We start from the raw sequence: 27,459 nt of genomic DNA on the forward strand, positions 1-27,459 counted from the left end.
AAACTGGATACCCACAGGGAGATGTCAGACCGCCTTGTGATGAAGTCTCAGCATGCAGGGACCTTTGGTGTCAGCTGAAGTGCCTCCTCTGCTAATCCTATGAGATGCTCATTATTTACAATAGAAAGCATCCGTATAGATTAGCAATGTTTTTTTTTTGTTTAAATTTCTTTATTAAGATTTTCACATTTCCTGGTACAGATTGTTGTTGCATCATTAACATACCATAACATATAATTGCAGGTATTTGATTAACACTTTGCTTTAATCATACATCAACACAATTTGGGTTGGCTGACTTACATCCATCCGGGAGACACACTCTAACTTGGCCTGGTATAGATTAGCAATGTTATGGATATGTAGATAGCCCTGTCGCCCCGTGGACGAAGATAGAATGACATTTGTACATAGTGCGTAAAGAGACCTTGTACATGGTGTTCGAGGCATTGTGATAATGTTTTATGCGAAGCTAGATATTTCATAGAAACTAATTCAACATTTTCGTGCACGCAAATATGTGCAAAAAGTCACAGCAGAAATGTCATTGTGCAAAAGTAGGACAATGTAAGAAAATGGGCAGCTTCGTTACTTGGGCCTAACCCGGGCATGTAACATTGGGCCTCTCTACTCTTGGCAGGCAGACTTTTAGATGCGTCAAAGCAGATCCATAGCGCAGCTAGCAAAAAGTACAACATTTGGGCGAAGTCGTTACCTTCTCTGAGTCTGCCTGGCAAATAAATACCAATGCAGCAGTCTTTGAGTACTCTTTGGAGCACTCCCTTTCCTGAACATAAAGGGCTTGATACTGGAACAGAGTAGAGTACTAGGGGTTCCTCTTTTAACCCCTTCGACGCTGATGACGAGCTCAGCTCGTCATGAAGTACACCTCTCGTACGCTCATGACGAGCTGAGCTCGTCATGAACCGCGGGATTCGCGAATCTTTAGCGCACAGCGGGAAAATGCGCCGCACCGATGGTGTTAAACACAACTTCTAGACTGGGATGTGGATCCATTGTCTCAAACAATAGAACTAGTTTTAGTTAGTGCTGCGTTCAAGTGTCCTCCTCAGCCTGCTCTCCAGACACAGCCTTTTAGAGGAGTGATGCTTCTCAAAGCATATTGCAATATGGCTGTCACTAACCAGGAGCACCCTAACAGAGGCCCAAAGAGGTGTGAAGTTTTTGCACCTGGCTGCTTCAACCCAACTGCAGGAGTTATCTGGGACAAACAAAAGGTGGCCGGACACACCTAGAAACATCCTCACATTTGACAAAGGAGACTAAAGTCACATTCCTCACATCTACCAGATAGCAGTGATTAGGAACTCAAATAAGCAGTTCTTTGCTAAGAAAAGACTTAATTGAATGTCCATAGGTAGTCCTTTCTCCATCCTCTTTGCTTTAGTGCTTGCTTCTCTTCCCTTCAGCTACAGGAATGCATGCAATACACTTCTACTGTCAGGGAGCACAGTTCACACAGGGCAGGCCAGCGGATGTATGACAGTACAACGCATGCTTTTACCACGCATGCCTTTACAACGCGGTTTTTACATCTTAAACCATTACAACGCATAGCGCTTTGGGGTGCTGGATAGTGTAAAGTTTAATTTACTATTCCAACACCAGTCCCCGTGGACACTAGGGAAGGTGTTGGATAGTAAATTAAACGTATTCCCTATCCTAGAGCGCCCCCCAGCGCAATGCGTTGTAATGGTTTGCATTGTAAATACCGCGTTGTAAAGGCACTGCGTGGTAAAAGTTTCGTTGTAAAGGTTGTTCACCAGGCCAGGTGCATCTAAAATAAATCCACTAGCCTCCATCACTTAGCATCGATCATACATGCATTATACACACAACACGTGTACACACGCTGGACAGGATGTCAGCGCAAGGTATGAGCGTATACATTGTAGTGCAACTTTACACAAGTGAACCGGTAGACCTCGCTAAGGGACACAAATAAAAAGATCTGGTCACACCAATGAGCACTTCCAAAAACATGATAAGCTGCCACCGCCACTTTATGCGCTATACCCAGGAAGGGGCAGTAAGTAGTTCAGTGCCCACACTGGTGGCATGGTTGGTGATTCCCTCAAGGTCAAAGGGCGGGTACACTACCTCACAGTCGGAAGCAGACCGAGGGCTCTGCACACACGCTGGGATTAGTCTGATGCCAGTGCTAAAACAAGTCAAGATATACATGCTGTGGGCACACAGGGCTGGTGTACACACCCATATACCATGGAGGGGGCCTTCTCCTACCCACAGATATCTTGACTGTAGGTTTGGTGCTAAATTGTCAAGGCTTGGTGGGTGACAGGTGGACTTTGCATCAATAAATATGCACAATATGCCTGATCTTTTACAATGGAAAAGAAATACACAAAGCAGTTGGTTTATTCTGTGCTGGCCTCGTCCCATGTTCTCATCCATCCCTTCTCTTTCATGGCTCCTTCGCTCTGAGGAGGTTTAGGAAGGTTATATCGGGGGTTTGTCCTAAGAGCAATATGGGTTGCGGGTTTACAAGCAGGGTAATCATGTTAAGGTTCCATGGCTAAAGACCCTCCTTTGAGGTAGTTACTGCAGAGCTTTACCTTGATAAAGATGTTTTATTGTTAATAAGCCATCCTCACAGTGTTCTAGAATCTTCTTTCACAGAGTTCTATATTATTATTTCACAGAGTTCTATATTATTCTTTCACAGTATTCTAGATTACTCTGTCACCGAGTTCTAGATTATTCTTTCACCGAGTTCTAGATTATTCTTTCACCGAGTTCTAGATTATTCTTTCACCTAGTTCTAGATTATTCTTTCACAGAGTTCTAGATTATTCTTTCGCAGAGTTCTAGATTGCTGTCAGTGTTTTAGATCATTCTTTGAAGAGTTCTAGATCATTCTTTCAGTGCTCTAGAATATTCTTTCAGTGTTCTAGATTATTCTTTCACTGAGTTCTAGATTATTCTTTCACCGAGTTCTAGATTATTCTTTCACCGAGTTCTAGATTATTCTTTCACCGAGTTCTAGATTATTCTTTTCCACCTGTGTGTTTTAAACAGTAACATCTCTCATAGAAACACATGAAGACAAGGTGTTTTTATAAAGTGTTCGCATTTACAGTCTTGCAGCTTTGTAGTCTTTTTAAACAGGTGGTGTTATTACCAGACTCAGGACTTTTTATTAAGAACCTCATAAAAATTAAAAAGCTTAAGGGCCTCCTCTTCTAGCGTGGGTGCAAATGGCAAATTCGTTCACAACCCCAGTTTCTCCAGAAATTACCGTTGGCACGTATTGCAGCAGATTGAGAAGTTTAAGTTTGCTACATCGGAGAATATTTAACCAATACGGTGCGTGGTAAAAAAAAAATCCTCACACCACACAAATGACATACCTTTGCCAGAAGCAAAATACTTGTGGCAAAGACGCTTAAAAAATGCACGAAAGCAGGTTGTACCTGTTACTCCCCGTCATGTCCAATGTTTCAATCCAAAAATGTTCATCTCCCCATTGAAAGCCATGTGTGCCTTTGTGATAGTTGCAGCCAATTTGTCAACAGAAATTGTGAAATAACGCACAAATAAAGTTTTTGTGTAGCTTTTGCTATATTTAGCATCTGTTCTGAACACATGCAAGCAAGCTCTATTTGGACCCAGCCCCCACTATGCAGCGCACAGCACAAAAATCGCACATCGAAAATAACTGAGCCCTTTTATGTGTTTTACTGCCCTATAGATGAGTAAAATCAGAAGATAAACATCAAGCAAAGTGCAATGCGAAACCATGCCCAAATCCGTTTCATATATTAATTGTGAGGCTTAGTAGGACCTGCCTGAAAGAGAATATTACTTGCAGGTTACTCACTGTAGGCGAAGTGATCTTCAGAGCTATATGAATTACTCCCAGTAGTTTTTGTTTTGACCAGTGCTTCTTTTTTAGCTCCACAAAATGGAACTTCACCAAGAACAGTGGAGGAAGGAGCTTAACCTTCCTCTTACTATCAAACATTGGGATGGTGTTTTTACCTGGACAAATAATTTTACTCCTCATGCTCAAGGTCCAGAAACTCTTTATAAGGTCATATATCGGTATAAACAGACCTTTCAGAGAGTTCGATCTGTTACAAAGTTCCTTACATAAATTACATATCCTTATGTTGCCGCAGTGCATCTATTACTTAGTAATGCCATACGTAGAGGGCAAATGGATTTACTTTGTGCAAATTAATGTCGCCATCTTTCACTGATGACCTACAAGCGCACCCAACAATGGAAATGAAGGTGTTGCTGTAGTCGTAACTGAATGACTGGCTATGAGCGGCATAGTTGTCCTATCGATATGTGTAGAGTGAAGTTCTCACTAGAATTTGTTGACACTTTGTTCCATCTTCCCAAGCCTTTGCCTGTGTCCTGTTATTTCCTAGAACTTAGCCCCTGCAGTTCTCCACCTCCCTTGCTTCGGCCGCTCCCTTCATGCCCCTTCAAAGTCTTGAGTGAAGTCTTGTTTCCACCACAGAGCTGCTGCAAGAGACACAAACCGGTCATGATTCAACGCATCTAGCCTGCTTCCAGGCTGGAGATATGCCTTGTTACACCCATCTGCTTCTGCATAATGGCCATGGTGTGCTCCTTGTTTCTTTCCCACTATCCTTTGTACCCTGCCTGGTGCCCTACCCAATGTGCCCCATGATCGGGAATGGACTGGAATACCTAGAGTGGTCTGGGTGGGATTTCTTGCAAGCCCCAGGCAGGATATCCCTCATGCAGCCCTGTACCCTCTGTGCTGGTGTATCCCACCCCTTCTCCTAATGTGTCGCCTTCACAGTGTTAGCATGAGCGGTGCATAAGTGCCTGTGAGGGGAATCCTTTGTTTTACCCAAGAGAGGAGATTCAACAAAGAAGATGTAATGCACAACGAAGCTTGGGAAACATGTTTACCTTTATTTATGTTAATAGGTCGGAAAGCAATTACTTGTAGTAAAGCAGACACAACATATCTGAAGCATCTGCCAAGGTGTGTCTGCACACTTCTCCCGCCAGTACCACACCTACCTACCCCTTTGCACCCCCACACTTCTTAGGGCTTTGCCCTGGTCAACCCACCATTCCCTGATCCCCTCTTGGATACTCTCTCCCTCTACTGCTTGCCGGACCCTACACTGCTCATAGGGCCCTGGGGTTCCCCATACATAGTTCCCTGGCCTTTAACCCTGGACATTTCTAACTACTTTACTCCTATAGACACTGATTTGCCCCTTTCCATAGATCCACTACTGCCCTTACTTCCCTTTTAACTTCAGCACTGCCCACTTACTCTTTTTTTTTCTTGCACTGCAGTTGCAAGAGTCTGCCAATCGTTTTGACTTTTCTACAATGAAAAAACAGGTATTCGCCAAAGATACACTCACATACACTACAGACACAGGCGCCAACGTCTGTGGGGCTTGGGCCCCAGTGGTGTTTCAACTGAGGGGCTCCATGTTTTGGCACTTGATAAAGCACCAACGCCTGGAAGTTGCTCAGGAACTGAGGCTTGAGCTGAGAGGTTGCATTCTTGTCTGACAAGTTCAGCTGCTCCTCGACCTACAATCTCCACAGGAGAGGTGAAGATTGTAGGAGGTGCTATACTATAGGAACCCCGCCCCATAGGGGCTCTCATGCTGGGCATAAGGTTGTTTTAAGCAGGTTCTTGATTTTTGGAGGTGTATAATATATTGGTAGTTAGCACTGAAGAGCTAACATCTGTATTTGAAATGTAATCTCTGCCCTTTCACCACTTCATTGATTAAACTTTCTCTTAACCCCTTCCCTGCTGCCGTTGGCCAATGGCCGACGGCAGCACTACCTCCCCAGTGCTGCCGTCGGCCATTGGCCGACGGCATTCCACCCGCGCACGAAAACGCCCGCACCGCGGCGGAATTACCGCTGCGGTTAACGGGTTAAAGAACAAAGGCCTAACTAAAATAACTAAACCTTATGTTTTTTTTAAAACTTTATGCAAACTTGCCATGTGGCCCATTCTCATGTGTGATTCCTTAGGGGTTGAACATCCCAACATGCAAAGATTTGCTGAATGGAGTCACGTGTGACCTAATCACTTGTTTTTAAATTTGACAAAACAGTCTTGTTCATTATGAACACTATTACTGCTTCTTTTGCTTGTAACCCAAATATAAACGCTGGTCATGTGCTTTGGGGATGTGCACTACTTTACTCGCATATTGCATGACAACCTGGCTTGAATATGCCATTTAATTTAACTTTAGCATAGTGAAAACGTATTGCCAAGCTTCACTAACAAGCAAGGCAGATATCATAGGGGTAGCCATGTTGTAAACGTTTGTAACACAAGACAACAGAGAGGTAGGTACAAGTGGCCAGTCCAGGGTGAAATTTATTTTTCCATTCTATAGTAAGTGGATCATAGTGCTTCTCCTTGAAACTTCTCTAAACCTCTTTTGCCTGCCTAGGGTGAAAAATAAGCTTTGCGCGGTGAACGAACCACAGACAAACTCCAACATGCTAACTGCGTTTTGTAGTTCATGCAGCGAGTGTGATTCATATGTTTCTCCTTGAACCAAACTAGGAGAACCAAACTGCATGGACCAAACTAAATACCTGAATTCTACCAATTTCTTTGGTTAACCTTTGGAGTGAATTTGGGAATTTCTATAGTCCAATTTTGCTTCCCAAGCAAATTGGACAAATGGGCAACTTTGACACATTCTATTCCTAGATTGATTTCCTCCAGTATTCCAACTTGCACAATTCACTAATGCAAAAATCCTCATGACTACATCATGTACATAGCCTTGCTTACATGCCAAGTGTTACGCATCATGGGTTAAATGATCAAATCTGCAGGGATCCGAGATTGTCATGCTATCAGAGCTAGCAGCATGTGTATTCGGTCTCGCAGTACCTTGCGGTGCGTGGCCCAACTAGTTTCCTTAGCTGGTGTCCTAAGGAGTTAATCATGGCTCTGCGCAGCCTTATTTCCCTGGTTATGGAAGGTTGTCTCCTGTGGATACTTTACTCATGAAGATGCCTCTCACCCTGATTGGACAGACTGCCATGTGTTTGGTTGTCCACATAAGAGTCCTCTCCTCCACTGATTGAAAAAACCTGAGACTGTACCCATGTGCAGATTCCTCAACCAGCCTGTGCCACCCATGCACCATAGGTTGACTCCAGACAACAAGACTACTTGTGAGAAAGGGAGAAGTCAGTAGCATGGGACACACACTGAGTAGACAGTGAAGCACCCCTTCACAAACTGATCATCCTCCATGAGCTCATAATGGACACTTGAACCTTGGCAACCATTGGTGCGGATTAGTCTCAGGTGAAAGCTTTTGCAAGGGTCAAGTAAGAGCCCCTCTAGAGAGACCTGCTGGGCCCAATGGGTGGCTGTTGTGTATTTATGATATCTTGCATGCGCTCTTTCTCGTGTAATATCTCGCGCATGTATTGCCTTTCAATTGTATCTCGTGCATTTATTATCTTTTGAATGTATGTGTCTCGCTACACGGCACGATATGTTATCGTGCCGTTCTATACTGTACAGTTACTGTTTGGGCAGTTGCTGTTGACTGTCCGGAGCCTTCAGATGTGTTGCTGGGAGTGCTTCCTTATCCACGATTAAACTTCTTCATTTACCATCTATTTCCGTGATTATTGACTCAACAATTTGGCGACGAGGGACGGAGCATTTTGGAAGCATTTCCTGGCTTTATTGAAAATAAACTCATTTTCCTATGAGCATCGGAAATTTATGTTTACGACTTCAGACCTACAAAGTGAAGTTTGGAATCTCTTTACTCACCTTTTCTTTGAATATCGACGCATCTCCTCTTCAGCTCTCTATTTTGCGCTTTGTGCGTGAACATCGTCACCGTTTTTCTTTTTTCACATGAGATTACCGTGCTGACGTATGAATAATTTTGGGCAGAGGTGATTGGTTGATTTCATTTGAGACGCTACTCTTTCGTTTTCACTAAGGAAAGAAAAGAGGTGACTTCATTTTCTTCGAGTTTGAATACAGATTAAGAGGTGAAAAAGAAAAAGTGAACCACACACTCAAGGATTGAGTGACTGTTTATTTCTTCTACGATCATTGGTCATCTCCTTGTTCTGTTCTGTTCCTGATAAGTACTTTTTCTCTTCATCGACTGAACTTAAGAGTTCGTGAATATTCATGACACATTGTTTTTAATTATTTATTTACCTGAGTGTTATTTAGTAATTTCATTCACTATTTACTTGTTTAATTAATCTTATTTTCACACTATCATTATTATTACTAGGTGTGATTTTAGTTCCACATTTTCCACATTATGTGTGCGCAAGGTTACACTCTTTCTCCACCTCAAAGCTATTGGTCAGCAGGTAGATCTCCTTGTATACCTTGGATTGAATGGAAGGCTTATTTTTTAAACTACATAGAAACTTTAGATGCCAATGGAAAGATGAAAGCTCCAGAAAAGAACTGTTTAGGACCTGAAGGTTTAAAAGCTTTTAATCAATTGCCCATATCACAAGCTAGCGGTGATATGAATGTTTTTGATAAGGCTGTATATGACTTTGATCAATATTGCTCTCCTACGGTATGTATAGGAATCTCCAGATATAAGTTTTTTCAGAGGAAACAGTTAAGTGAAGAATCTGTAGATAATTTTGTGTCTTCTCTTAAAACTCTGGCTTTAGATTGTAAATGTGGAAATTTACAAGAGGATCTTATTAGAGATCAAGTAGTTATGCACTCAAGTAATGAAACCATACAGGAAAGATTATGGATCAATGGTGATGAAAATTTAGATTTTGTTATAGCCATTGTAAGAAAAGCAGAACTTTCCTGTAGGAGTGCGCAACAAGTCAAAGGCAAAGAAGTTTCTGTTAGTAAAGATATTGTTTCCAAGATTAATCCTAAATATGATAATAAGAATAAGGATTTTTCCAAAAAGAAACAAACCTTTACTTCCAAAGGGAATTCTGAGGAGTTCAAAGGTAACTTAAAGTGTTTCAGATGCAACAGTAAATCACATTTGGCTAATAACAAAACCTGACCTGGTTTGAAACAGAAATGTTCGAATTGTGGTTTAATGGGGCATTTTACTTCTGCATGCAGAAGGGGTAAAATTAATCAAAAAGTGAAATGTATTGATCAAAGTGACAACAGTGAAGATGAAATTTTTTCAAATGACTCTAACAACTGTTCTTTTGTGTTAAATGTAAAAGAGTCTATGATTCTGAATGTAAATGATACTGTGATTAAGAAAAAACCATTATGTGATATGGTTATTGGAGGTGTAAAAATCAATATGTATGCTGATTCTGGTTCACCTTATTCTATTGTATGTGAATCTGTCTGGAAAAAACTATTTGTGGACAGATTAGCTGGCCATTTGGAGAAAAGTGATATTAATCCTGAAGGGTACTCTGGAGGAAGGATAGACATTTTAGGATTTAGAACATTAGTTTTCAGATTCAAAAACAGAAAATGTATTGCAAAGTTGTATGTTTCAAAAAAAGGCCCTCCAGTGCTTAGCTGATTTGATCAGGGTAAACTTGATATTATTTTAAATCCAAATAGTCCTAATCCTGTAATGTTGGTTGATGAACAAAATGGAATTTCTACTTTGATGTTGAATAAGTTTCCAAATGTTTTTTCAAAAGGCATTGGGAAGTTAACCAATTTTAGACATGAAATTCGCTTAAAGGATAATGCCTGTCCTAAAGTACACAAAGCTCGCAATATTCCTTTTGCTGTTAGAGAGGAAGTGAAGAATGAATTAGATGCTTTAGTTGAAGGTGGCATAATAGAAAGAATTGAATCATCTGAATGGGTTTCTCCCATAGTGGTTGCCAGACGAGCCAATGGCAAGGTCAGACTCTGTATTGACCTTCGCCATCTCAACAATAATATTGTTGTGGATCAATTTCCCCTTCCCCGCATCTCTGAAATGTTATCGGTTGTTGGTGGTTCAAAATTTTTCTCAACCATAGACTTATCTGCTGCCTATCACCAGATAGAGCTTAATGAGAAGAGTAAGGACCTTACTGCATTTATCACCCTGTTTGGGTGTTTCAGATTTAACAGGATGCCTTTTGGCTTGGCGTCGGAAGCGGCCATTTTTCAGAGAGTAATGCAAGACATCCTAAAGGATTGCAAAAATGCCATCTGTTTCCAAGATGACATTTTGGTTTTTAATGACGACAGGGATAAGCATATTGCTGCTCAGTAAGAGGTTTTAGGTGCACTCAATTTACATGGTCTTACCATTAAGTATGAGAAATGTAAATTTGGTGTTCATTCTGTTAATTATTTAGGCCATGAACTATGTGAAGAAGGCATCAAACCTAAATCTACTCTTTTAGAAGCCATTAAGTCTGCGCCTCATCCTCAGTCTAAGGATGATGTAAGATCCTTTTTAGGACTAGTTGAGTTTTATGCCAGATATGTTCCTGATTTTTCTTGTAGGACATTTAATATCAGACAATTGATTAAGAATAGGGTTACTTTTGAGTGGACAGAAGAATGTGAGAAAGAATTTTGTGATGTGAAGAGTGCTATTTGTTCTGCCAATGCACTTTCTTGTTTTGATCCTTCTTTACAAAATATTATTACCACTGATGCTAGCTCAAAAGGGCTTGGAGCTGTGTTTACTCAAAGAACTAAGGAGGGAAAAGAAGTTATTATTGCACATGCCTCCAGAGCTCTTACTCCTTCTGAGGAAAAGTATTCCACAATAGAAAGAGAGACGTTAGCGTGCATTTGGGCTTTGGAACACTTCAGAGTGTTTGTTTGGGGTAAGGAGTGTATATTGAGGAGTGATCATAAACCCTTAGTACGTCTTCTCACTACTGAAGGGATGTTGAGAGCTTCAGCCCGCATTGCACGCATGTCCATGCGTTTACAGGATTTTATTTATGACATACAATATGTACCTGGAAGGGAAAATGTCTCTGCTGATTTTTTGTCAAGGATGCCTTTACCCATTCAAGAAGAATTGTATAATGAATGGGATGATTTTCAGATTGCTATGATTCATGATGAGGGTCCTATTTCTATTGATCAGACTTTATGGAGGGAGAAATTTGAGGATGATGAGATTTTGAAGAATGTTGCAACTTATATCTCTGGTGTTTGGCCTGACAAGAAGTACATTAATTCAGAGCTTAAGAGCTTCTGGGAAGTAAGATCAGAACTTTCATATTGTGACGGTGTCATTAAAAGAGGTGAACGTATTATTCCACCGGTGGGTGTGAGAAAAGTTATAGTTTTACAGAGTCATGAAGGTCATAGTGGCATGGTCAGGACTAAACAACAAGTTAAGCATTTGTTTTGGTGACCAGGCATGGATGTGTTTATTGAACGTTTAGTTAGGAATTGTGTTACTTGTGCAAATTCTGATAAGTCCTTGATTACTCTTAAACCCTATATGGGTGTGCACATCATTCCTGACAATCCATGGGAAACTATTGCTATGGACATTATGGGTCCCATTGGTTGTGATTCTAAGTACATCATTGCGGCTATTGACATTTTTTCTAAATGGCCTGTTATCAAGATTGTTCATAAAATAGATACTGACTCTGTTTTGTGTTTTTTGGATAAGGTTTTCATTGAAGAAGGGCTACCAGTGAGAATCATAACTGATAATGAAGTTCAATTCAATTTCAACAAAGCAAAGGATTACTTTTCAAGGCTTGGCATAGTACATTCCACTACTTCTCTCTATAACCCAAGTGGGAATGGTGTGATAGAGAGGTTCAATAGAGTTTTGAAAAGTGCTATACAGTCTGTTGGTAGTGAAGATAAAAAATGGGAAGTGGAAATTTTTAAGAAGGTATGGATGTACAGAACAACTATGAATTCCATGACTGGATATTCTCCTTTTGAAATCATGAGGGGAAGACTTCCCAGAACCAAAGTGAATCCGTCATGGTTAGTTAAGTCAACTTTTTCAAGTGTAGATTTGGGAAAGGTTAAGGAGAATCTTGCTCGTACCCATAGTACCAATAAGAAGTATTTTGATGAGAAGTTTGGTTCCAGAACTGATCCGAAAGTAGAAATTGGTATGATGGTTAAAGTCAAAAAACCTTGGAAGGTCAGGAAAGGTGAAAGTTTGTTCATGGGTCCTTTTGAAGTTACTGAGGTTTTAAAAAACTCAGTGAGATTATCAGACAAAGTTTGGAATCTCAGTAGGATTGCTATTCTCAAGGCTGATAAGGATGTTTACTGTAAGGGATCTACTTTGAACCGTTCTGATTATTCGTATTTGGATGAGGATTTGAGTGGAGATGTAATTTGTAATGATATTGATGCAACACCCAGTTGTTCTGGTGGGGAAAATAATATCACTCAGAATGTGGATGTCCAATCTCAATCTCAATCCATCTGTAGCAATAATGTTTTTTTGCCTAAAAGAACTACAAGAAAACCAAAATGGTTGTCAGATTTTGTTGCTTATGTGAAAGAAAAATTTGAAGTTTAGTTTTTTTTTTTCCTTATTTTTTTTTTTGTTTCATTTTATAAGGGAGGAAGGTGTGTTGTGTATTTAAGATATCTTGCATGAGCTCTTTCTCGTGTAATATCTCGCGCATGTATTGCCTTTCAATTGTATCTTGTGCATTTATTATCTTTTGAATGTATGTGTCTCGCTACACGACACGATATGTTATCGTGCCGTTCTATACTGTACAGTTACTGTTTGGGCAGTTGCTGTTGACTGTCCGGAGCCTTCAGATGTGTTGCTGGGAGTGCTTCCTTATCCACGATTAAACTTCTTCATTTACCATCTATTTCCGTGATTATTGACTCAACAGTGGCCCACACCTGACGGTATTTGTGTCTACAGTTTGGACGGGAACAACCACACATTAAAGACTCTGAGACCAACCAACTGGGACCTGTGAAGAACCTACTCCCGTACCCTCACCCCTGCCCCTCACCTCCCACCTCATATGGCAGCCACAGGCTTTCACCACTAGTGTAATGACTGGTGATTACAGTTCGTGCTCTGGCAGATATGCACACTGCTGCCTCAGCAGTGTACTGTCAAACATTTCTGAAACTTAGCAGTTGCATATGCAAGAATACAATAACAACAGTTCCTTAAGAAGTAAGAATGCCCAATGCCTGAGACTAAATATATCACATGCAGGAAGCCAACCTTTTACATAGATATACATTACCTCTACGTCTCTCTTCCTCAACCCAGTCATTACACATGACGTATATTCACTTGACAGGAAGCGCTTGTAGCTCTACCCACCCTCCTGCCAGGGGCTATAATTCCTGTTTTGTTTCCTGTCAGTGAATATGACGGGGACGCTTAGGTAACTGCTGGGCTCTTACCTGCATTATGTTGTCTCCTGGCTTCTTCTACTGGGCTCTGGGAGTGCCTTGAGACAGTCGTGGGAGCAGCTGGAGTCGGGACGCGGTTGGAGGCCTCCTGAACTCTGTGAATTGCAGTGCTGCTGGCTGTCTGGCTTGCTAGGCTTGGTGAAGCCCCGTCGCCTTCTCTTTGTATTTTCTTATTGTCCATTGCCGACACGGCCTCCTCGGCATTATGCCTGAGGACGCTTTTGGGATGTCTGCTTTCTGGGTATGTTCCCACCGGTCCATCCCCTGCCGTTTATTACCTTTGGGGGGCCGTGGGGGACCTGAGCGTGTTCTTGTAGGACTTGCAGAACAGGCTGGATTCTAATTTACTTGGTGCGCTCTAGGCCCGATCGGCTGACTGATTACTTCTGGCGCGGCCTCCTAGTGGGTGAGGAGGCTGCGCCAATGGTTTCAGACTCAGCCCACCTCTGTGTATGGAGCGGCTGGAGACCCTCCCTGTATGGTGTGGCCTACAGTGGCCTACTATGTTGGGTCTTTCGTGCGGGCTTGGGCTGCATTGTGACGTTCAGTGACCACACCTCTGCATTCCTTTCCGCAGCGCAGCGTTTGACCGCGAGTATCTGAAAGAAACACGTTAGTTATAGATTCCCTACCTTAGAATTACCCCAAGGCGTCAGGCTGGATCTGGAAAGTTGTTCGTCAGCAGCACCTCTGCATGACGGAAGGCGGCGTCTGTCGGCTCCGCTTTCGCCTATGGCGTTGTGTCGCTGGAATAACATAGCGGCAGCTATTTAGACGCCGCCCTCACGCGCTGATGTCAGTTCTTTCTTTTTCCGCGCCAGCCAGCACAGATTCGGGAAGAGTGGAACCTCCAGTCACTTTTTTTGTAGACTGACTTTTGTCGACTTCTTTTTTTTTTTGTCTATCGACTCCTGGTGCACGAGGGATGCCCAGCTTCAAGGCATGCGGTTCCTGTAATCGACTGATGTCAGTGACTGGTCCGCACCGCATGTGCCTCTTTTACCTGGAGTGCACCACGACCCCAAGTCGTGCTCGGACTGCCGGATGATGGCACTGAAGGCTTTGAGGGAGAGTCCTGAAAGCTGCTTGAGCGCCGGCAGTTGGCTCTGCGCCGTTCGAGGTCCGGTTACGAGGGAGGTCGAGGGACCGATTGCGGAGCCACCACCATTTGTCCAAGTCATTGAAGTCTTGGCACTCTGGGTTGGGTGAGTTGAAGCATAAAAAGAAGTCGAAGAAGCATCATCGCTCTTCGACTTCTCCTCGTTGGTTGGCCGACCTGATGAGGGATGCGGGTGATGCCCCTCCAGCAGCTCTGCGTTCGGAGCATGAAGAGTCGTCTCCGCGTTTCCCTCACTTCCCGGGACCCGGAGCGACTCCCGCCCAGCTTTGTACGTTCTACGAGGCGATACATGCCATCTTCGGGCAGCCCAGACCCGCCGGCGGCCTTCGGGCCCCACGGAAACGGTTGGGGGGGTCTAGGCCTTCTCCGCAGACTGCTCTGGCACCGCAGGCCCCCCTTGGATCCAGGCCTGGATCCGGATTGCGCCGGTTGACCTGATTACACCTCCACTGGCGCCGCTTCCTCTGGCACCATTACCGCATTCGACACTGGTCGGCCCCGGCCTCCATCCCGACGTGGACGCAGAGCCGGACTGACATCGCCCGACCCGGTGCTGAGAGAAGTTTTTGTACCCCTGTTCACTCCTCGGGTCCCTTTTCGACCTGATTGGCACCCAGAGGATGAGGATGAGGAGGAGGACTGGGAGGGGTCAGGAGACCCTCTGACTGACTGGGGATGCCTATGGTCTCGACACCTCCCCTGACCTTGGTATGTTGTCTTCTCCTACCGTGGCTACGGAAGGGGGAGCTTCATACGCAGTGGTGTTGCTTAGGCCAGCCGAGGCTCTCAAACTCCCTACCATGGCAGTCAGGACTAACCTCCTGACAGAGCTGCTTCAGCCGGCTCGAGCTTTTCGGAGCCTCTGCTGCCATTCAACGAGGCCCTTACTGATGTCCTTTTAGGCACCTGGTCCAGGCCAAACACGGGGGCTCCCGTGGCTAGGATGATTGGCCAACGCCACCGCCCGGCCCCTGTCGACCCCACTTTCCTTTTTCAACACCCCACCCCTGAGAGCTTGGTGGTCCAAGCCTCTACTTCCAAAAGGGCATTCCTTACCGCTCCACTGGAAAGGGAATTCAAGAAGCTGGCTCATCTTGGAAAGAAGATTTTCACTTCTGCTGGCTTGGGACTGCTGTCGGTAAACACCGCATGTCTATTGGGCCATTATTCCCACTTTGTGTGGGACTCAGTTGCGCAGGTGCTGCCTCCGTGTCCGGAGGAGGCCCAGACAGTGCTCTCCCAGGCTATTGCCGCCTGGAAGGATGCAGCCAAGTTTACCATCCGTTGTGGACTGGATACTGCCGACTCTATTGGTAGAACGATTTCTACGTCAGTCGCTCTTAGGCGCTACGCCAGGATGAGATCCAGTAACTTTTCTGGGAATGTCCAGAATACCCTCTTGGACATGCCCTTTGATAGGCCGCAGAAAGTTACCCAACCTTCGCGCGGCGGAGACATGGGAACAACTGTCGTGGTTCCGGGGGCCAGTGGATGGGCCAGTCCACCAATCCCCCCTCCAAACATTCCTAGTCCGACATTTCAGGCCCATCAAATGCCAATGGGCCCCAGGATTCGCCATCACTTCCCCCACTGGTGCACCATCGCGTCGGACAGGAGGGTTTTGCAGATAGTTCAAAGGGGCTACTCCCTCCCCTTCGAGGCTACCCCTCCAGCCATGCCACCGCAATGCCACAGCATGTCGGAGGATCACCTGGCCCTTTTCCAGCAGGAAGTTAGGGCTCTCTTGGCCAAGGGAGCCATCAAGCGCGTTACTGTCCCAGAAGTAAGTTGTGGTTGTTATTCCCACTACTTTCTGGTTTCCAAGAAGGACAAGGGGCTGCGTCCTATCTTGTATCTCAGTAACTTCAACCACTTCCTCCGGAAGAAAAGTTCAAGATGTTGATACTTGCTCAGGTCTTGTTGGCCCTCAACCCGCAAGACTGGATGGTAGCATTGGATTTGCAGGACGCTTATTTCACATCCCGTTCCACCATCCCACCGGCATTATCTGCGGTTCACGGTAGGCCACGAGCTTTTTCAGTTTACCATGCTCCCCTTTGGCCTTACCAGTGCCCCTCGGGTGTTTAAGAAAGTGATGGCGGTGGTCGCAGCTCATCTGCGCGGATCAGGGGTTTCAGTCTTTCCCTATCTTGACGACTGGTTGTTGAAGGCTGGCTCACCCCAAGCAGCCATCTCCCACCTCCAGACTACGGCAGACCTCCTGCATTCGCTGGGGTCGTCAATCAATGTGCCGAAGAAACACCTGATTCCCTCACAGAAGCTCCTCTTCATCAGAGCAGTTCTGGCCACAACGTAGTTTCGGTCTATCCTCCCGAACACCAAGTCTGGGATGTTTGGGCTATGATTCCGATCTTTCAGGCTCTATCCCGGATTTCGGTCAGAATGACCCTGAGGCTGCTGGGCCTCATGGCCTCCTGCTGGTCGATATGCGGGTCCTGCAGTTGGACCTGAAGTTCCAGTGGGCACAGCATCAGGGGAATCTGTCCGACTGCGTTCAGATCTCGGAGGGCTTTGCTCGACAACTGCAGTGGTGGCTCACAAACCAGGATTGGGTCAATGTCAGATCCCTCTCACTTCACCAACGAGAACACACAGTGGTGACAGACGCATCCCTTCTTGGATAATGCTGCCACATGGGCGAGGCGGAGATCAGAGACCTCTAGTCTCAGGGGGAGTCCGGGCTCCATATCAACCTTCTGGAGCTCCGGGCGATCCGTCTTGCACTCAAGGCATTCCTTCCCTCTGTCCGGAAAAGAGTAGTGCAGGTGTTCACGGACAACACCACCACCATGTGGTACTGCAACAAACAGGGCCGGGTGGGGTCGTGGACCGTATGTCAAGAGGCCCTCCACCTCTGGACAAGGCTGGAACATCAGAGCATATCCCTGGTGGTTCAACACCTGGCAGGTTCACTGAACGCCGGGCCCGACGAACTCAGCCGCACATGCATGATGGATCAAGAATGGAGTCTTCACTCGGAGGTGGTGCAAGGCCTCTTTCGACAGTGGGGAGAGCCTTGGTTAGATCTATTCGCCACCAAAGAGAATGCGCCATAGATCAGCAATTCTGCGCGTTGGAATTTCCCAGGCGGCACTTGCTAGGCGACGCTTTTCGTCACGAGTGGAGTTGCGGTCTGTTGTACGCCTTTCCGCCTGTACCATTTCTGCCCAGATTGCTGAAGAAGATCAGGTGTGACCATTGGGCATGAAGAGTCTGGTATCCCAAGCTGCTCAACATGGCCATCGATCCTCTGACCTGTCTGCCTCTTTGGGAGGATCTTCTGTCGCAGCAACAAGGGACGCTCCTACACCGAACCCGTCCAGCCTCCACCTCCTGGTGTGGAGATTGAGCGGCGGCAGTTGATGTCTTTCGACCTGCCTCCCGAAGTCTGTGATGGAATTCTGGCAGCCATGCGTCCCTCCACTAAGACTGCATACGCCTGCCGGTGGAACATATTTGTGGCATGGTGCACAGCAAAGGCTGTGGATCCCCTCTCTGTCCCTCGTTCTGAGGTTCATTTGTTCTTTCTTTCTTTGACCCAGTAGGGCTCTGCTCTGGGCACTCTAAGGGCTATCTCTCGGCCATCTCTGGGCCATCTCTGCCTTCCTTCGGCTTCCAGATCAGCCATTAATAGGTAGAACCCGGATGTTTTTATTATATTCACACTCACTTCATCACATTCACCCACACCTCAAACCCGCTCCACTGTAAACAGGTGTTGCAGAACACAGCTGAATAGCATTCGGCTACTTAGCTGGGACCCGATAATGAAGCATGACACCAACTAGGTAGGTGTGTGAGGGTTTTCTTAACAAACTGCTGAGGTGCCAGACACTATTGTGTCAGGCAGTCATTTAATGTGGCCGTCTTAGTTGGTTTATAATATATTACGGGACAAGGATGGCCGTCCCATCTGTCCTAGCTCTCTCTTTTGATTTTGAAGGGCAGAGACAAAGTCAGGGGTATTATTATCATCAAGCCAGGTTTTGGTGGCAAAAGCCAAATCTGGGCTTAAGTCGTCTAGTGCATCCCAAATCTCAGTTCTGTGTTTCGGAAGTGATCTAGAGTTGAAGTAGATGCAGTTCAGGGTCAAGTTGCTGAGGTGGTGGTTTATATCTACCTCTGTGGGCAGGGTGTGAACATCTTGACGTCCCCATTTGTGCCTGAGTGATTGCCTGTGGCTTAGAATGATTGAAGCATTTCTTCCATCACATTTTTGTTTTAGCACAAAACTAAAACATTTCACACATTAGCGTTCTTAAAATTTGGCACCTTTGCGTAGAATTGTCAATTTTACATCTTTTCCTCAATAGAGAAAATATTTTCCCCTGGCTAAAGCCCTTCACCTACACAACTATTAAATAAAGGGATGTCCTATTCCAACTCTGAAAATACACTTATCTCTACCATTCTCTACAGTAAAAGTGTGTGTATTTCTTCGGTGAAAAACTACCTGTCAGAGATGTGGGTATCTTCAAAGGTACATGATTGTGGTTATTTACCTACTTCTATTGTGTAGCCCAAGCGGAAATTCAGCATATCTTGCCCATAACTTAAGTGTACAATACTGAAAAATCTATAATTATTGTCAGATTTCCATGGACCTACGCGTACCATCAGAAGATTCCTCAGATCCTGATATGAATTATGATGTACTACTTATGATCTCAAGTTACGCTTTTTGCACACCTAAATGCCACATGGTTGTGCAAAAAATGCTTTTAAATGTATAGCTTGGAACAAAGGAAACAGAGTCAGCATTGAGGGTACAGAGGGAGCTGGGGTGGCAATGCCAGTAGAAGGGCAGTGTGTTGTTGCAGACAGTGCATGGATTAGAGGGTCAGGGTGTGAGGTTAAGGGGTAGGGAGCCGAGATGCTCAGATGGGACAAGAAGTGGATGTCCGTTTGACCAGAAGGGACAGTGTGTGGAGAAGGAGCAGTGTGAGCAAAATAGGCAGAAATATATTAACAGGGGGCAGTGTTTGAACGAAATGGGCATGAAGCAGTCACCTCAGCGAATGAACAAAAGAGGCAAAAAGGGCGCGTGCGTGCAGAAGGAAAGGGAGCAGAGATTTGACAATGACATTAAAGGCATTGGCCACTACTGCCTTACCTTCCATGTTTACTAATTTATAATCAGAATTTGCTCATGTGACACAGGCCTCTAAAAAAAATGCGTGAACCATGCAGCTTTATCACATAAAGCGTCGGGCTGAATGAACCTTTATGATGTTGGAAAAAAGACATTCTATACTGCTATCCAAAAAAAACCTTAAATGTGTATTATTTGCAAGCATCTATTTCAGTGTCTAAACGCCAATGCTCTCCCCTGAGGCGGGGGTGGGGTTTGCTCCTTTATAACGGTGTAGAAGCCGGGCTACATCACTAGACGTGCCAATGGTACCCGCAAACAGCAAGGTGTGTGCTCTCCGCGGCTCCTCCTCGGCGAGGAGAGGCAGTGACAGCCATGCCACCCTACACCAGCCCCTACACACCCCCTCTCCTGGCTGTTGCTATGGTTCAAGTCCACTTCGACTGTTGGACTGTACCACGGCGCGGCAGAGAGGGGTCTCGCTGGTTGCGACTGTTGTTATGGTCTGTCTGGCTTAGCACATATTTTGTACAAAATCAAAGATTCCGTGGAAATGCGTTAATAAAATATCTCTAGGGGTTTAGGCGTGCGTGGGCGCATGCCTCCCGGTCGCCTGCCTCCGCCGGAGACGTGACCCCCCCCCTCCGCCAGCGTTGGTTCGTGCCGCTGGTTCCCTGTATGGGTGTGGCGGAGGGCGAAGAAGCTCGCTGCGTTTCCCAGGCTGCTGTCGCCGCCGCAGCGCGTTGCATTGCCTGCCTTCCCCCCCCGCCGCAGGTGCCGGCCCACCTCAGGGCTCCGAGGGATTATTTTCCGCCGACGTGCCCCGGGAGATCGTCATGTAAGGCGCGGCGGCCGGCGAGGAGGCGGAGACCGGCGGGAGAAGAGACGTCAGCGGCGACACAGGCCGAGGCCGGGCAAGGAGAGCCTGCCGCAGGAGGAGGAAGGGAGACTCGGGAGAAGGTATGGGGCGGGGTCTGCGCGTGACCCGGTGGGGGTGCCTGGCCCAGGGCCCTTGGTGACACCACCACCCAAGGCCAGGGGAGCTGTTGTCTGGGCACCGTGCATCCTGCACCCAGCCACCCACCTCCTAGTCATAATATCTGTCCCAACCCCAGCCCTTCCTCTTCCTACTGGTCTCGAGCATGTCAACCCTCTTCAGCCCAGCTGCCATCCGTGCAGTGCTTTATTCACCAAAGCTACAATCCCACATACCTAATCATCCAACTCACCTTGCCCAAGGCCTTTTTCTCCCAGCTGTCTTTGACCCCATCTCCCCGATCTGTCACGAGTAGTCCTTATTTCAGTCCTGCCATCATTTGCCCCCTCCACCCTGCCCCATGCAGATGCACCTTCCTATTTACAGACCTTTATTAGCCACAGATTCTCTGTCCAGCAACTGCCTCTTACTCCTACCCTTCCCAATCCCACCACTCCAGCTCGTCACGTGATGGATTGCTTCCCCTCACCATCTCTCCAATAATGCCATTCAACCTTTCAGACTTATTATGCCAGGCATACATTCTTGATTACTTTTTGGGCACCGTTTAAAGAGCACCCATCTAATTCCCTCTTCACCTTTCCCCTTTCCACCTCCTCCTCACCTGACATCATGTCCTTTCAAATTTAGGGTCTATCCGCCAAGTTCTTGGCATACCGCGCAGTCATCAGCTTTGCTATATGCCACACTCAACACCTAATTTATAGTGTGCTCTGGTTTTTAAGCCAACAGCATTGTCTTTTTGTATTCTTAAATTGATAACCTGACACTAAAAGGAAAAATTCAAGACGGCCCTATTTAAAGTTCCGGGAAACTTGTTACATAATCAAAGAATAGTGCACTTTCACTTTTATTAGAGCGGTATTTTTGGGCTAAAGAAACTCTGCAATACCACTTTAAATCATGAAAAACGGCACATTCCCTCATTAGTAGAAAATTGGTGGTATCTAATTTGGATATATTGATAGGTTTAGTTATGTAAAACCACTACAAGAGAACATAAGTACTGCAAATCCTTCCCTGTACCTGCGCAGTAAAAGCTAAATCAGGGCTAACACTGCTGATCACAAATAGGATGACCTCATTATATCACCTTAACCCTGATTTAGTAGGGCTGTATAAAACCCAACCTCAGAGTGAAACATCATTGTTAAAAAGCCTGTCGTGCTCCTGCTGGACAGCTGTGCATGCATCCATACATAATCTTGGCCTCTTTGACTCATTTCTAGAACCCTTATTCTTAAAATCGTTATCCTCTTCCCAGATAGGTGCAATTTGTTCCTCTCATCTTCATTCGGTCAATAAACCTCCCATCTCTTATAGTCCTGACAAGCTGCTTTGCTTTGATTTTGCCATTTTTTTAGGTCCATCCTCACTAACTGTCAAGCAAGAGAACTCCTACAAGGTGTCTTCAAATCCTTCTATTCAGGGCCTCTTAAAGTTTCCATTCTTAAATTATTTTACTGTCGTGTCTAAATCAATAGTGCTGCAGTCTTCCACTGTTATTGTAGAACTTATGCTATTAAGTTCTACCATCCAGCATGACGTTACAGGTTATGAGCATTTCTGTACATGTATTTATTTATAAACTGTTTTATAGAACAGAACTCCTCACTCCTACATCAGAGTGCTGTTCAGTCGAATATGACGGTCACAATTGTGATTAAACAGGAGTCCAGTGATTTGAGGCATATGGCCTCTGTCTTATATGCTCCTCTCACTGCCAGTGGTTCTGAGAGCAAGTTACTTCTACTCTGAATGATTCAGATGTTGGGGATTATTACCTTCAGCACAGATGGTGCATGTTGTCTCTGTTCTTTTATAGACCTAAGCAATGTTCTAAAAATATATTGCGTTTGCAGAGCTTAATTTTGCAGCCTTATTATTTCTTTGACATTGACTTGTAGACCTTGATTTCTTGAGGGACTCGTGTGTGGTTGCTTTTCATGATGCATCTTTATAGCTGAAATTTAGTATTATTGCAACATAGATCCTTTTATATATTTGGCAAGGAATATGGCCATTTTTGCGTTGATCTCTGGAGTCAGAGAGACTTTTCTCCTCTAAGGAAGGGCGCAAACACTCTTTGTCTATTGTGGACCTCTTTGTCTAGAGGCTTATGTAGCCATCCTCCCACGTAAGCGGCCACCTTGTCTGCCTTAACCCATTGAAAAGATCTTCGTTAATAAAATGTCTTCGAGGTCCAGCGAGCCTGTCAGCAGTGGGTCCGCTTGGGGACCTTGGGCAAGGTTAGAGTCTGCATTATCAGATTTGGGGTGCCAAGGCCTGTCTGGCTCTTTTCCCAATCAGAGTCTGGAGGAAAGTCATTGGAGTAATATGGCGGAGAAGGAGGGTCCCAGAAATGCATCCGAGGGGTCAGGGTGGGTACTTGTCCCTGAGCTCTATACTCGGGGTATATCCTTAGCTTTCTTCAGGCGGCCACATGCATTGTCTGATGAGTGGTCCCTGGAACAGATTGGAGTGGGTGTGGCCTGCTTTTGAGGTCCAAATTACCTAGGGGGTCGTGGGAGTTCTTCCCTCCTAAGGAGGGGCTCTTGGGGGCAAGCCACCAGCTCAGAGACGGCAGAGCTCTTGTCAGGGATGTGTGGACCAATGCATCTACTACCTCTGCAATGTGTGCATCCTAAGGCAAACATTCCATTTCCTTCTTCTGTGCATAGCATTCATTCCCCTCATACATATTTGGGGTCTTGGTAGCACCAATTTTGTGTTGCGATGAGGCTTAATGAGGAAGGTTAGTACTTATGTAAATCTAGCGTGGTAAGTAATTTAGTATTGTTGGCATTGTCAACCGATTTAGAGGGCAGAGCCAGATATGGTTTGAAGGGGTGTCGTCAAACGCAACTGTTGGACTGTACTACAATCAATCAATCATGAAATTTGTAAAGCGCAGTACATACCTGTGAGGATCTCAAGGCGCTGGGAGGGGGTGGGGGTGGTGCTGCTACTGCTCGAAGAGCCAGGTCTTGAGTAGCCTACTGAAGGTAAGTCGGTATTGGGTCTGCCGTAGGAGGATGGGGAGTGTGTTCCAGGTCTTGGCGGCGAGGTAGGAGAACGATCTGCCGCCGGCGGTCGCTCTTCGGATGCGCGGGATGGTATCGAGGGCGCGGTCGGCGGAGCGGAGCTGGCAGTCCGGGATGTAGAGGGTGAGCCGTCTGTAGAGGTATGCTGGTCCGGTGTCGTGGAGTGCCTTGTGTGCTTGGGTGAGGAGTTTGAAGGTGATCCTCTTGTTGACGGGCAGCCAGTGCTGGTCTCTAAGGTGGGGGGTGATGTGGCTGTGTCGAGGGATGTCGAGGATGAGGCGGGCAGAGGCGTTCTGTATGCGTTGTAGTCGTTCAGCAGTTTGGCTGGGGCTCCCACGTAGAGGGCGTTTCCGTAGACAACCTGCTGCTGACTAGGGCCTGGGTGACCGTTCTTCTTATGTTGATTGGGATCCACCTGTAGATCTTCCGGAGCATGCGGAGGATGTTGAAGCAGAAGGATGAGACGGCGTTGACTTGCTTGGTCATGGAGAGTGTTTAGTCGAGGATGAACCCCAGGTTGCGTGCATGGTCGGTGGGTGTTGGTGCTGCTTCCAGGGCGGTCGGCCACCAGGAGTCGTCCCAGGCTGAGGGGGTGGAGCCGAGGATGAGGACCTCCGTCTTGTCCGAGTTCAGCTTCAGACGGCTTTTTCATCATCCATTCGGCGGCAGCTTTCAGTCCTTGGTGGAGGTTGGTTTTGGCGGTGAGGGGGTCCTTGGTGAGGGAGAGGATCAGCTGTGTGTCGTCGGCTTAAGAGACGATGTTGAGGTCGTGCAGTCTGGCGACGTGGGCGAGCGGGGCCATGTAGATGTTGAACAATGTCGGGCTGAGGGATGATCCTTGGGGTACGCCCCAGATTCTCTTGGAGGCCTCAGACTGGAAATGGGAGAGGCGGACGCTTTGGGTTCTGCCAGAGAGGAAGGAGGTGGTCCATTTCAGAGCCTTGTCTCGGATCCCTGCGTTGTGGAGGCATTTACGTAGGGTGCGGTGGCAGACAGTGTCGAAGGTGGCTGATAGGTCCAGGAGGATGAGGGCCGCTGTTTCGCCTTTGTCCAGCAGGGCCCTGATGTCGTCAGTGGCGGCGATGAGGGCGGTTTCAGTGCCGTGGTTGCTGTAAATCCGACTGGCACTGGTCTAGGATGTTGTTCTACTCAAGGTAGCGGGTCAGCTGTTTGTTGATGGCTTTCTCGATGACCTTTGCCGGGAAAGGGAGCAGAGAGATAGGCCGGAAGTTCTTGAAGTCTCTCAGGTGCAGCCTTGGGTTTCTTGAGCAGGGCGTTGATCTTGGCATGCTTCTAGCTCTCCGGGAAGGTCGCGGCCTCGAAGGTGATGTTGATGGCCTTGCGGAGATGGGGTGCGAGGGTTGCGCTGGCTTTGTTGAAGATGTGGTGTGGGCATAGGTCTGACGGGGAGCTGGAGTGGATGGTGTTCATGATCTTGATGGTGTCATCGTCGTTGATGCGGGTCTAAGTGAGGAAGGGGTCACTGTGGGTGGTGGCAGTAGGGTCTGAGGTGTCGTTGGTTGTTGGGGTGGTCAGGTTGTCGAAGCTGTCGTGGATGTCGACGTTCTTGCAGTGGAAGAAGGTGGCAAGGGAGTTGCGCAGGTCTTGCGATGGTGGGATGTCGTTGGTGTTTAGGTTGGAGAGTTCCTTCACGATGTTGAAGAGCTCTTTGCTGTTGTCAGTTGTTGTTGAGGCGATCCTTGAAGGAGGTCCTCTTGGCGGCTCTGATGAGGTGATGGTGTTGGCAGATCTGGAGTTCCGCGGACATCCAGCTGGCATTCTTGGTGGTGTGTCTATTGGAGGGTTTTGTGAACGGGGCGAGAGTGTTGGCGCAGTCGTGAATCCAGCGCCTGAGGTTGCTGGCGGCGATGTCGGGGTCAGCGGGTGGGCGTCGGGCGAAGGCGGTGTTTAGCTGGTCTTCGGTGATTTTGTTCAGGGTGAAGCCTTGGCCTCACCCGTGCATGGTAATTCAAAATGCAGACTCCTGTCCTGATAGTGCATACCGCTGTAGGCTCCTGGGGGCTGGGTCCTGAAGGCAGAATTGCTGTTGGAATTGTCCACTCTGCCTACAAGGCAGGTGAAGGGCAGAGAACTGAACTGTTCACCATACAGCGCAGGGCTCTGTCGACATGCAGAAACAAAGCAGGACCCTTGGAGAGGGTAGGGGCCCCCTAGTGGTCGGAGGACCGAAGTTCAACCCTCGCGCTTAATGACTGCTCAAGGAATACGAGAACCAATCCAGAAGCTGCAGAACAAGAGAGCACGTCAAAGACAGCAGCGACATATAACATATCTATGCAATAGTAAACTGTTTATCAAAATATTACACAGCAAAATAATTCTGAGGAATATTTCATAGCACACTACATCACAATAAGCTTTTCAGTCAGGAGAGGTAAGAAGGAATACCTTCCGAAATCTATTTGCCCACTCACTATGGCAAGACAGATTTCATCAGGCGAGCTATTTTAGGGCCAACTGGTCAACTGGCCAACTGACAAAAGAACAGGTGTTCTATTCACTCCGAAAGTGAATAACCAGTAAAGATGCTTTAAAATTTAGTTTTTAGCTTGTCACATTTATTCTGCACAGAGGTCAGATGTCAGCTTACGTCTTCTCACAATTTGCTGCTTATTTTATCCTGGAGGTTTATGTTTACTTTTCTTTCTCTGACTACAGAGTTACATAATTTTGTAAAGTGAACTGACAATCGTACTGTACAATGAGTGTGAAATGAGGCTGTAGGATGTCACTTTTTTTCTAACACACAGCATTTAAATTGATTGTAAATAAACTGTACAAACATTTCAAAATGTTTCTGTAGTTACGAATACATATTTAGTAATTTGTGTGATTGGAAAAAAAGATTTTAATAGGATGAAAGCAACTCCACACTTTACTTGGTGATGTACAAATGATAAATATTTTAGCTGAAACACATTTTCCACAGATTGTTCGTTATATAGTTTTTTTTAGTAAAACTGAATGTTAGGTGAACTTTTCAATGGAAAATTTGTTTTTTGTAAATTACTGTGCGCTACCACAACTTGCTTTATTAATATATTTATTAAAAATTAGTTTTTAAACATCAACTGAGGAACATTCCTGCCCCCTCTCTGATTACAATGCTATTAGTGAAGTAAGAGGCAAGTCAGTGGTCATGTGTACCATGTATGCAGGCTAGATTCTCATTATACATAGAGCAAACGTTTAGTCTATTAAATCAAATAAATTCGTTTTTTTTGTGCAGCAGAAATGCTGAATTTGAATATTGATGGTGGTCTCATATGTGATTATGAAGTTCAAGGTGGCTCGGTTTTAAAAATAAAATTTTCCTAGGATCACACAATTTGTGACCACTTTACGGGTTAAGTACCTTACAGGTAGATTGAGTAGATTGTTCAAGTCACTGGACCTGCACATCTAGTAACATTTCTATGTTTTTTGAGGCCTGTAATACTTATCTGCTGCTGGAGCATCTAAGACAGATAGAGGCAGGAAGCAAACAGATCTTCAAGGGAGTTCTGGATGTTGATTGGCTGGACTGTTGTTGCTGTTTTATTTCCCTAAGTTTATAGGAAATGTAGTTTTCAGTTGGTGTTTGAAAGCTGCTGGAGAAAATGAAACAAGAAAGTGATCTATAATCTTCGCCAAAGTGTTGTTAATAGAACTGAACGTTTACAGTTGCTAGTACAATTTTCATTGTAGATCATCAATGACTATTTCAGTAAAATTAATTATAATTAAACCAAATACTTTGATTTTTTTGCCATCATCTATAACAGATAAGAAATTACAGAGTATCATATTGAAATGATT

General features: G+C 45.6%; 1 protein-coding gene across 2 annotated transcripts in view; it reads left to right on the forward strand.

The window, feature by feature from the left end:
• Window positions 1-27,459, forward strand: part of GNB4 (G protein subunit beta 4) — a 699,556-nt gene that overhangs the window by 148,407 nt on the left and 523,690 nt on the right. Inside the window, exon 1 of one of the 2 annotated variants that reach the window (XM_086944370.1) lies at window positions 20,227-20,559. The exons of the other annotated variant lie outside the window; for it this stretch is intronic. The gene's annotated coding sequence lies outside the window, so the exon portion shown is untranslated. Of the gene's footprint in view, window positions 1-20,226; window positions 20,560-27,459 lie in introns of those variants that run through there. 2 annotated transcript variants of the gene reach the window in all.

Source organism: Lissotriton vulgaris, chromosome 11 (genome assembly GCF_964263255.1).
Source record: "Lissotriton vulgaris chromosome 11, aLisVul1.2, whole genome shotgun sequence".
NCBI lineage: Eukaryota > Metazoa > Chordata > Amphibia > Caudata > Salamandridae > Lissotriton > Lissotriton vulgaris.